Source organism: Neolamprologus multifasciatus, chromosome 22 (assembly GCF_963576455.1).
Source record: "Neolamprologus multifasciatus chromosome 22, fNeoMul1.2, whole genome shotgun sequence".
In the NCBI taxonomy this organism is placed as follows: domain Eukaryota; kingdom Metazoa; phylum Chordata; class Actinopteri; order Cichliformes; family Cichlidae; genus Neolamprologus; species Neolamprologus multifasciatus.
The window spans coordinates 14,313,673-14,323,320 of record NC_140459.1 but is presented as its reverse complement, the minus strand read 5'-3'; the positions used below and the strand labels follow the sequence as shown (position 1 = coordinate 14,323,320).

The window sequence follows — 9,648 nt, the reverse complement described above, 5'->3', positions numbered from 1 at the left end:
GTCATGGCAACCCCACATTGGCATGCCCCTGATTGGAGTATGTGGTGGCTAATTATTCAGTGCATATGCTTAAAAAGAAACAATAAAGTAGGACGTATTGAAATGCAGAGCCGAGCATCGCGTTGTGTGTGATTAACATATGAGCCCAGCGCCGCTTTTGAAGAGAGGAGCCTCGTTTCCAGCACTTAGTGTATAGCCAACATGCGATTTTAGTGACGCAGTGGTGATGTTTTTAGTAACATTTGATCCGTATGTTTAATTTTTTTTCAGTTTATGTTAACAAAAATCACATCTGCAGTCATTTAATCGTTAACTTTGGTGACCCTTCTTCATCTTATTGGATAGCGGCATCTAAACAAATGCACGGGAAGGTTAATACTTTTGTATGATGTGATGATCAAGCCAAACTTTACATTGAGGCTGAAACAAACAAACAAACAAGAACAGCATGCTAATGGCCCTTTGAGCGCTGGCATGGCAGGCGCAGTATACATTTGTGTGTGTGTGCCAGAGGCAATGGGGATGGAGGGTTTGCTGTGTGAAAGAAACCAAAAGGGTATGGGTTTGTAGGAGGGGGGGGGTTACGGTAACAATGGCCGGCATTGTTTACCAATCTCCCTCGTCCATTAATCAGGACGATCCGGCTCTAATTGGCGTTTTGGTTAAGCTGGTCTCCAGACCCCCGTTCCCTCCACTGGCCTAAATAATGGCGTTACGCCACAAGTGCCGCCACACATTGGGGAGGACAATGTGCCGCTTGTCTGAGGGCCCAGGATAGGATCCCCACCCTCTTCTCTTCCCCTCCTTTCTTCGTGCCCCCTGCGCCCCCCAAAATAAACCTTACATAGAAACACAAAGAAGGCCTCTCACTATTGAGATCTCACTGTCGCAGGCTCCCCTCTCCCTGTCTGTCTGCCCCCCCACACCCAATCCGACTTCACTGCCCCCTCCTCTGATTTTTTTCTCACCCACTACAGTTTTCAACATATAGGAGCTTTATTCTTTCCTGCCAGCTTTAGCTTTAGAGTTGTGGGCTCAGTGATCAGGTAGAAAAACCACATGGGAGGCAATGATTTAAATTCCTGTTAAACTATTTGAATGAATTTACACTGTCCCGTGAACTCCTCTTGACTCCAAATTAAAGGATTGTTCACATGTTCACACTTCAGTATGTGACCTCTTTAGACGCAAATGCTGGTGATCAAAGCATACTTGCAAACCCCCCCAAAAAAGTAAAACATAAGACTAACATTGCATAATCTTACTGAAAAGCACCCCATTTTGATGCAAATTCAAGGTAATTAAGTGTGTTTTTTTAATAAAATCTCAAATGCTAGAGCTCCTTTCCTTTTTAGAAATCAGTGTAAGTTAATTAAATTGTCAAATAATTCATGTGGCTACACACCAGCTCATGGATTGTATGCTCGTAATGCTAAAAATAAATAACAAGCCAGAGGAGCCAATATGAACGTAATCTGAGAGCTTCATTTGCGAGCAACAAATGAACAAAACAGAGGTGATATTTTGTTATGTCCGTTATTTAGGTTAATTTGCATGTTTCTTCAAATAATCGGTGCAGCAACACCATTTCTTTGTCAGGCTTTCACACCACAAGGGTTAAATGCTTGTCTGAAGGTTGAGATATTTCTCAGATCCTGTCAAAACCCAATGGTTGGCATCATAATGCGTCTTCGTGAAGCCAGAAAAGACAGCATGACCTTTCATCAAATCTGGACAAATTGCGACGTGACGTGTCGTTTAAGGGTTTGAGGTCTTAATTTCCACAAGGAGCGTGCTGTGAGCCAAATAGGAAATGTGCTGCACATGTGTGAAAACTGTTAAGTGTGAGATTTATGAAGAATGCTGTGTTGCTAATTATGGCTCCTCGAGGGTGTGAGGGAGCATGTAGGTGTTTTTTGTTTTTTTTCTTCTTCTTCACATCATCAAATGAAGCTGTCTGCACGTGCACGCGGCACAAAAACCACGTGGATGTTCCACATGCAGAAATACCACCACTGGTGCAAATGATAACTCTTTGTAATCACCAAAAAAAAAAGCGCTGGTATAATTTAATGTTGCCGAAGCAAAGCAGTCCTAAGAGTTTTCCGCAAAATGGTCGGTCTGCAGCGTGACGACGGGCACAGCGAAAAAGCGACGCGGGAACCGCAGCTGCCCCTAAAAATGCCATCTTGTCGACACTCAAAAGCCACGGGCAGCGCGCTTTCCTCCTATCTCATCCCTTCCTGCATGTCTCTTGGGGCGATCTCTACAATTAACGCACTGGCAGTAATTAACACTGTCTTGAGGCGACCAATGGCGCGGAAACGATCGGGACCAACATGAAGTGGGGGGAAGGTGCAGCGCTGGCTGTTCACCGCTCAGCTGCCATTTTGTGCCAGTCTTAACACCTAAGATGGTGGCAGGACTGTGACTTGCCGTGTGGAAGAGGAGGACAAACTGGCACGGGAGGGGTCGGAGAAGAGGAGGATTATGGGATTGAAGAGGGAGTCTCTTATTTTCACTCTTGTAGTCGGTGCATTGCTGAACGGTTACCAAGAGAGGTAGGGAGGGAGAAAGAGGCATGATCGGCAGATAGCTGCCCTACACGCACCGCACATAGAGGAGCAATTCTCCCACACATAGACGCACAAAGACGCACACTCACATCACAGAGGAAGAATTAAGTGTTTGTACAGTGTGGACGCCAAACACAACACCCTGCGTTGGTCTGCTCGTTAAAGAAAAAAAAAAAAACGTGTCATTTACATGTGCTTAATATACACAGCACACATGTGCCCATGCATGAACACACACACACACACACACACACACAAACAACACAGCCGTTCTCATGGTATGGTCTGCCCCTGAGCATGCAAATGACATTCATTATGCAAATGCATACAAATCAGAACCAACCATCTGAGAATCGAAGCTGGGAAAAACCACAAAGAATAAAATTAAATGAAGGGGGGGGGAGTGGAGGGGTGCTGTTTTGGGTGGGGGGGGGGGGGGGTTACAAAAGTAAGATGGAGCGTGGTGGTGAAAGTGGAGAAAGTACAGTGCGGTCAACCAAAAATAGAGAATATAAGCTGCTTCATTAGGCCACAGATACCCAAAGCTGGATAAAAGTCGGTTTTCCGTGTGCAGATGCCAACGAACTCGTACATTTCAGGATCGGCTCAGTAAAGAGGATCTTCCCCAGCAGCCTCATGACTGCTGACGAGGCCCAGATAGACATGCTTTGTGCTTTGTTACATTAATGAAGTCGCAATGGAGCGTAAGAGGTTTGAGAGGAGATGCTGTACATGTGGCTTTAAAGATTTCTATTAAGTATTTCGACAGAGTTACACCAAAGGTGGGATGAGGCATGCGCACACATACACACACGTCATCTTTCCTCACTGCCCCTCACTGCTGCCTTGTTTGTGACCATTTCTTTCCTTTAGCAGAAGATCAGCTGCAGAGTGGCATCAACTGGAGTGGAAATGATCCAAATGATGGCAAAGTGCCGCTAATTGCCTCTCAAGGTGGTCTTTGTTTTGTTTCACCTCTCTCGCCACAGCCGCTGCCTCTATAGGGCGAGCTCTCTAAAACCCCAGAAGGGCTGCAATTACATTATCAGCCTTTATGAAATGAATCATCCAAACTATTAAAAAAGAGAAATGAAGCCAAACACTGATGAGTCTGAATCTCTCGGCTGGAGATTAGTTTCTGTATTCATGTTCAAAAAATACACGCTGAATAAATGAAAAAGGCCATTATGGGAGGGTGATTGGGAGATACCAACATGTTCTCCTCCCAGGGTGTCACATGCAGCTGGTGCTGCAGGGATCTAACCCAGCATGGCAGGTGTGTGAATCAAACACCTCTACTATGAACACTGCGACAGAAACACCACATTTGTGCAGATTATCTGGTACAGCTGAGCAAACTCTGCTACCCAAACTGAACAATTGTTTTTGTTTTAGGGTTTTTAAAAAGACTTATGGTCTAAAATGTGCTTTTTTTTTCTTTTTTTTTTTTAAATAACTACATTATTGAGCTAAATTGCTGATTTTATTTTCGCAGCCAAAAACCCTTACAGCACCTGGCAAAGAAACTTGATTTCGCAAGAAACTCGACTGGATCTGACTTCTGATCGAGTGGAGAAAAGAAGACAAAAATGCTGCTATATTACTGCGGACCCGTAATTAGCAGTTTGGGAATGGCCACAAAAAGATTTGAGATAATGAAGCTATCTGAAAAGGTGAAACTAACCCTGAAAAGTGGCTTGTCCTGAAGCATCAGCATCAGCTGTTTGGAAAGAGTTTGCAAAATAATTTCTTGCAGAGACTCTGAATACATTTAAATTGATTTCAATCGCTTTGGACTTCCTAAAATTGAGGAACACCAACTAAGATCTTTTACTTTCCTAGAGGAAAAGTTCGTTACGGATGTAAAGATTTTTTGCCAATTTTGGGGCTAATGAGTCATTTTACAGTTCACTGGGACTTCAAGTTCACATTTGGCAAGGACAAGAGAAACCTAAATGTTGCACTCACTCCTGAATGTCAGTCGGAGCTACAGAACGAGAACTCACTCACCAACCAGCACGAGAACAACTGCAGCAGCACAGGCTACACCCACCACTGTACTATTGCAATGGTTTGTATTGACAACAAGCAGATCTGAGGCATTTTGTGCAAATCAAACACTTATTGTCTTTTTTGCCTCCAGATCCTCCATGAGACACAGCACCCCCCTCACCCCCCCTTCTCGTTAGCCCTTATGTAACACAGCATCATACCTTCACGTCATCGCTTAGCAGGATCTTTTGTCCACCTCCCGTCCTCCCATGCTGCTTCTTTATGTCTCATTTCTGTTGTTTCCTTTTTCCCGTGCAGGCGTGTAATGGGATTCTTGTTACTTTCGGTTATCTAGCTTTATGAAGAATGTACGTCACTCATACAGCTAGATAACCAAAGATAACAGACAACCCCTCAGGCCTGCGGACACCGCTCTCCTCCAGCAACGCGCAGACACACACACACACACACAACCTCTGATACACCTGTGAGGACAAACAGCGACAGGGGAAAATGCATTAAAGAGCTAATTCAGCAAGACAAAGCTAATTTCCTCCGCCTGCTGCACTGCACACATTCCAGAGGTGGAAATAATGATAATAATAGTCATATATCTGGAGTGTTAATTGATCACATGGTGTTAAAAACACCTCAGTAAAACGATATGAAAAACAAAGCATGACTAAAGATTCACAGGGGATTCTGCTGGGAAAGCACATTTTCCGAGCTATTAAGTGTTTTTTATATGACTGAAATGTGAGCGTATTCTTTGAGGAATTCAACACAAAGCGTTACAGCCGGCCATCCAGTGAGCTAAAGACAACAACAGTAAAAGTCTTTACGAGGGGGACGGAAGCAGGATGTAAAAATAGCCCTGAGGAGAGTCATACACACAAATATCTTTCATAGGGTCCTAAAGGGAAATCCAGAGAAAAATAAGCATATTTGTTTGTCTTACAGCAGGTAAACACAAAGGTGTGTCAAGTCTTACATGGAATTATTGTAATCTTTAAATTGGTATCCATTATTGTGAAAGAAAGCATTTTCAAGCTGGTGTTAAAATCGAAAACTGTGGCTGAACATTACTAAAATATTACTAATGCAAACTTCCACAGCCTTAAAATATTTCCTGGTGACTTTTGTTTAAAAGAAGTGAAAAATCACTTCAGTCTTATGTAAATATCTACAATCTACCACCTATAGAACAAACAAACAAAAGCTTTACAAGAAGGTTAAAGGCTTAAAAAATATAAGGGAAAAAATATATAAAGGCACTTTTGAATGTGTGTTATTTATTTAATTATTATTTAGAACCATTAACATCAGACGTTTTTATTATTTAAAATAATAGAAGATACAGCCTGTGTGTGACATCCTCCACTGATTTATTTATTTATGGAGTTTTGCTGTCATCATTTTAATAATTACTCATTCTTGTATTTCTAGATCATTTTGTGAAATAATAGAATAGTCACATAATTATCCAAATTCATAACATCGCATCTCTTTTTAACATTACACTGTAAATTAAAAAAAAGAAAAAAAGGTTTTCAATATTTTTTCATAAACTCTTTGTTGTGTGTGGGGTTTTTTTTAATTGGCTTTTAGCGAGAAAGCGAGGATGACGTCACAGGCATCGCTGGCTTTCAATTAATGCGTTAGCAGCGAGGTGTGATGCCTAATTAACACACGCGCGCGTACACACACAGACACGCTATTATGGGGAAGATGTTCTTTGATACAACATCGTGAAAATAGGCCACAGCTCCCGTCCTCACATCACAAAGAGCAAACAGGGTGTTTGTTTGCCGAGGTTTTTTTTAATTAAAATAAAAATAAACATGCTTTACATTTTATTTTGCCCCTGCTCCAAGAGATTTAAAGTAAATTAAGATTTACAGTAAGATTTTTTTAAATATTTTTTTTATTTTTCCAGGGGCATCCACTGGTGGAGATCATAGTGTGGAGGCCGTGACGTGTTAACATCACTTCGAGGTTCTCACAGCTAAACAGCATGGTTTTGTGATGTGTGTGTGTGTGTGTGTGTGTGTGTGTGCGTGTGTGTGCGTGCGTGCGTGTAATATTCCACTTCCTTGTTAGCTGCACTGTGTGTATGTCGGATTTCTGTCTGTAGTAACACCTGTGACAAAATCATTTACCTGTCACCTGACAGAGAGGAAAAATTATTTTTATTATTATTTTTTTTGATAAATAACTATATTTTATTTAAAATGTTAATATTTTCATTTCAAGTGTATTGTTTAGATTTCTATGTTAGGTGTTAATTAAAGATATCCACACAGGGTTTATGATTTTAAGTAGCTGGACAATAATTAACTTTTTTATTATTATTTTTATTAAATATTTTAATCGGCTATATGTATTCACTTACTGTTTATGTAGGCAGCGCATAGGCTGATGCATCGTTTAAAGAGGCAAAAAGGGATAGTTTCATTCAAATAGGTTTTCTGTCCCTGAAGGGAAATTACACTGAAGTTTCTGTTAGAGGTAACTTGGCGGCGATGCTGTATAAAACGTTCTGCTTTAACAGATTTCTGGGACCATAAAAGGCTGTAAATGATGAAAATTTGTGCTTCCCTAAAGATTGTTTTTTGTTGTTGTTGTTGTTGTTGTTGTTTGTTTTGGGGGGGGTTTATTTCCAGGAGTCGGCGCGTTGCTGCTGCTGCGGATCTTTCGTTTAGTTGTTGGTGAAGAAGATAAACAGACGGTTTTTTAACGTTTTGCTTAAACTGCAATCCAGTTTAAATCACCTGCAGAGTCATCGGGAAGTGAAGATGGTGGAATCATTTATATTCACCTGGAGGTTGGAGAAGAGCCTGGAGTTCCTTTCTGTTGCTTTTAAATGTGAGTTTCTGCAGAAAAAAATGTTAAAGAAAATCATTTATTTGAATAAAACTACGACAAATGTAATTATAACGAGCTGACTTTGAACTCAATTCCAACACGTGAATGGGATCCCTCTCCTCACTCTGTCGTTGGAAAATCCCTGGAAAGCACCCTAAGTGGGAAATCTGCCTACTCGGCTCCTGACAGCTACAAACTGGGCCAGTGTGTGTGTGTGTGTGTGTGTGGTGCGCAGTCGTTCAGCCGCACCTGCAGCTTAACTGACTGCACCGGTGACGCTCCTAAGGTGTTGCAGCGGTCCCACTTCAAATTAGCAACTTATCCACTTGTGCATCAGCTGACTTCTCACTTGTGATGCACTTCCGTCTCCGGGACACGGCGTCAATGTAACGTGTGGGAGGAGGTCAGTGAACGCTTGATCGTGCACCTGGATTCACCTGTTCAGTTTAACTGCTGAGTCATATTGACACCTATATGCCGGTTCCTGTTTCTTATGTTGCAGGACCACCATCACTACCACCTGGTCCTTTGCTGTACATGTGCACATGTGAATTGTGCTGTTCTGGGGTTCAGTAATGAAGAAGACAGCAAATGGATCCTTTGCACGTGTTTTGCAATCAAAACAGTTTTTATTGAGGAGAGGATCTAGAATGAGCTCCAAATGAGGGAGCATCTTTTTGGAGGAGCTGCGCGTAACATTTCAATGTCAGTCAGATGTTAAAAAGTCCAAACACACACATGAAGTCTGATTCCCTCTCACACAGATTAAGCGGGCCTTATGTAAGAGCTCTCCGGGCAGAGCGCTATGCTGGCACCGGGGTGTATAATCCCGGGCTACATGAAGCCCTGCAGGAGCGCTGCTGGGTTCACGTACAGTAATCACCTTGGCCTTTTTTCATGCTTGCTTCACTGCTTAGCTTTTCCAGTGTGTAATCGGCTGACAGCAAACAGGCCAAACAACATAAGGCTGCAAAAGGCTATGGCGCCCGAGGCCACTCCATCACCAACACAGGCCGGTGTTAGACTCTCACTTGATTACATATGAGATCAGTTAGAGGAGAACTTATGTCCCTCCAGTCTGTGAACTCTTGAAAATGACGCAACGTGAACTTAAGCACAATAACAACACAGCATATGGTTGATCCAAGGTCAGCATCAACGGAAAAAAACGGAATAGTCCAAAAAGTAAATTCAATGTTGCTTCGTTTGCGTCAGTAAACACCAACCCACTGCTACTACTAGAGTCACCTTTTAGACAAAGGTGGGCTAAACAGAGGGAGGGGAGAGGGAAAAGGGGATCTCAGTGACCATTAATCCCGAGCGTGCAACATACAATTTTATACCAACAAACGAGAGAGAAAACTTATCGAAAACAGATCACCTGTGACCAACCGTAAGTCAAGAAAAACCCGCTAAACTCACTCCTGCGGTCAGATTTGTGCACACATGTGCTTTCTGGTGCCAAACAAAAGTGTTTGCAGCCACAAGTGAAACTACACGTCTGCGCTGCTGCCATCGTACCATCGTTGGAGCCTTTATCTCAGATGCTGATGGTGCGCATCGTCCGCGCATCTTTTATCTTTTATCTATCAAAAACAAGCCTCACTTGAAGAAAATCTCAAAGCTTTGCTGCGCCTTACGAGTCCTCACTTCATGCACAATGGGGACAAACACATCAGCATGTTGTACCCTTAAAGCCCTCAGTGCTGCTCGGCTCCTGCAGCTTTCTGTTTTTTTAACCCCGAGTCGTGCCGCCACACACACGCACACACACAAATCACTTATTACACAAAACACGGTTCTTACTTTCTCCTACACGGGTGCAGCAGGGTGTGCTGCACTGGGTTCAGCTGAGCTCCTGGAAAGCGCTGGTCTCTCCGGACGTGCGGCATGCTGGGAGCCAAATGAGCGCGTTCATGAGCGGCGTACAGAGCTTTGTGGCGACGACGCATCGTGACGTCCCACCGGCCCCGTCCATTTTTAAAAATTTTACGGGTCCTCTTTATTTTTTTCTCTCCACTCACATGTCGTCAGACGGCTTCCCTCTACATCCACAGCCCCGGTCCTCCCCGCGGCACACGGGGGAGTTGGGGCTGTCCGCCAGGATGGCTACATCTCCAGCACCGTTGTCTCCAAGTGGTTTAACATCTCATTTGTCCAAAATCATATACGCTGTCCAAGGCCCACCCCCTTGTGAATCAGTGAGGTAACACTG

General features: G+C 43.1%; 1 long non-coding RNA gene across 1 annotated transcript in view; it reads right to left on the bottom strand.

Moving 5' to 3' along the window:
• The window catches only part of LOC146493148 (uncharacterized), a 12,403-nt gene extending 2,755 nt beyond the window's left edge, over window positions 1-9,648 (bottom strand). Inside the window, exons 1-3 of the long non-coding RNA XR_014871865.1 lie at window positions 9,240-9,648; window positions 7,387-7,441; window positions 4,790-5,053 (exon numbers count right to left, since the gene is read on the bottom strand). This is a non-coding gene — a long non-coding RNA (uncharacterized LOC146493148). The remainder of the gene's footprint in view (window positions 1-4,789; window positions 5,054-7,386; window positions 7,442-9,239) is intronic.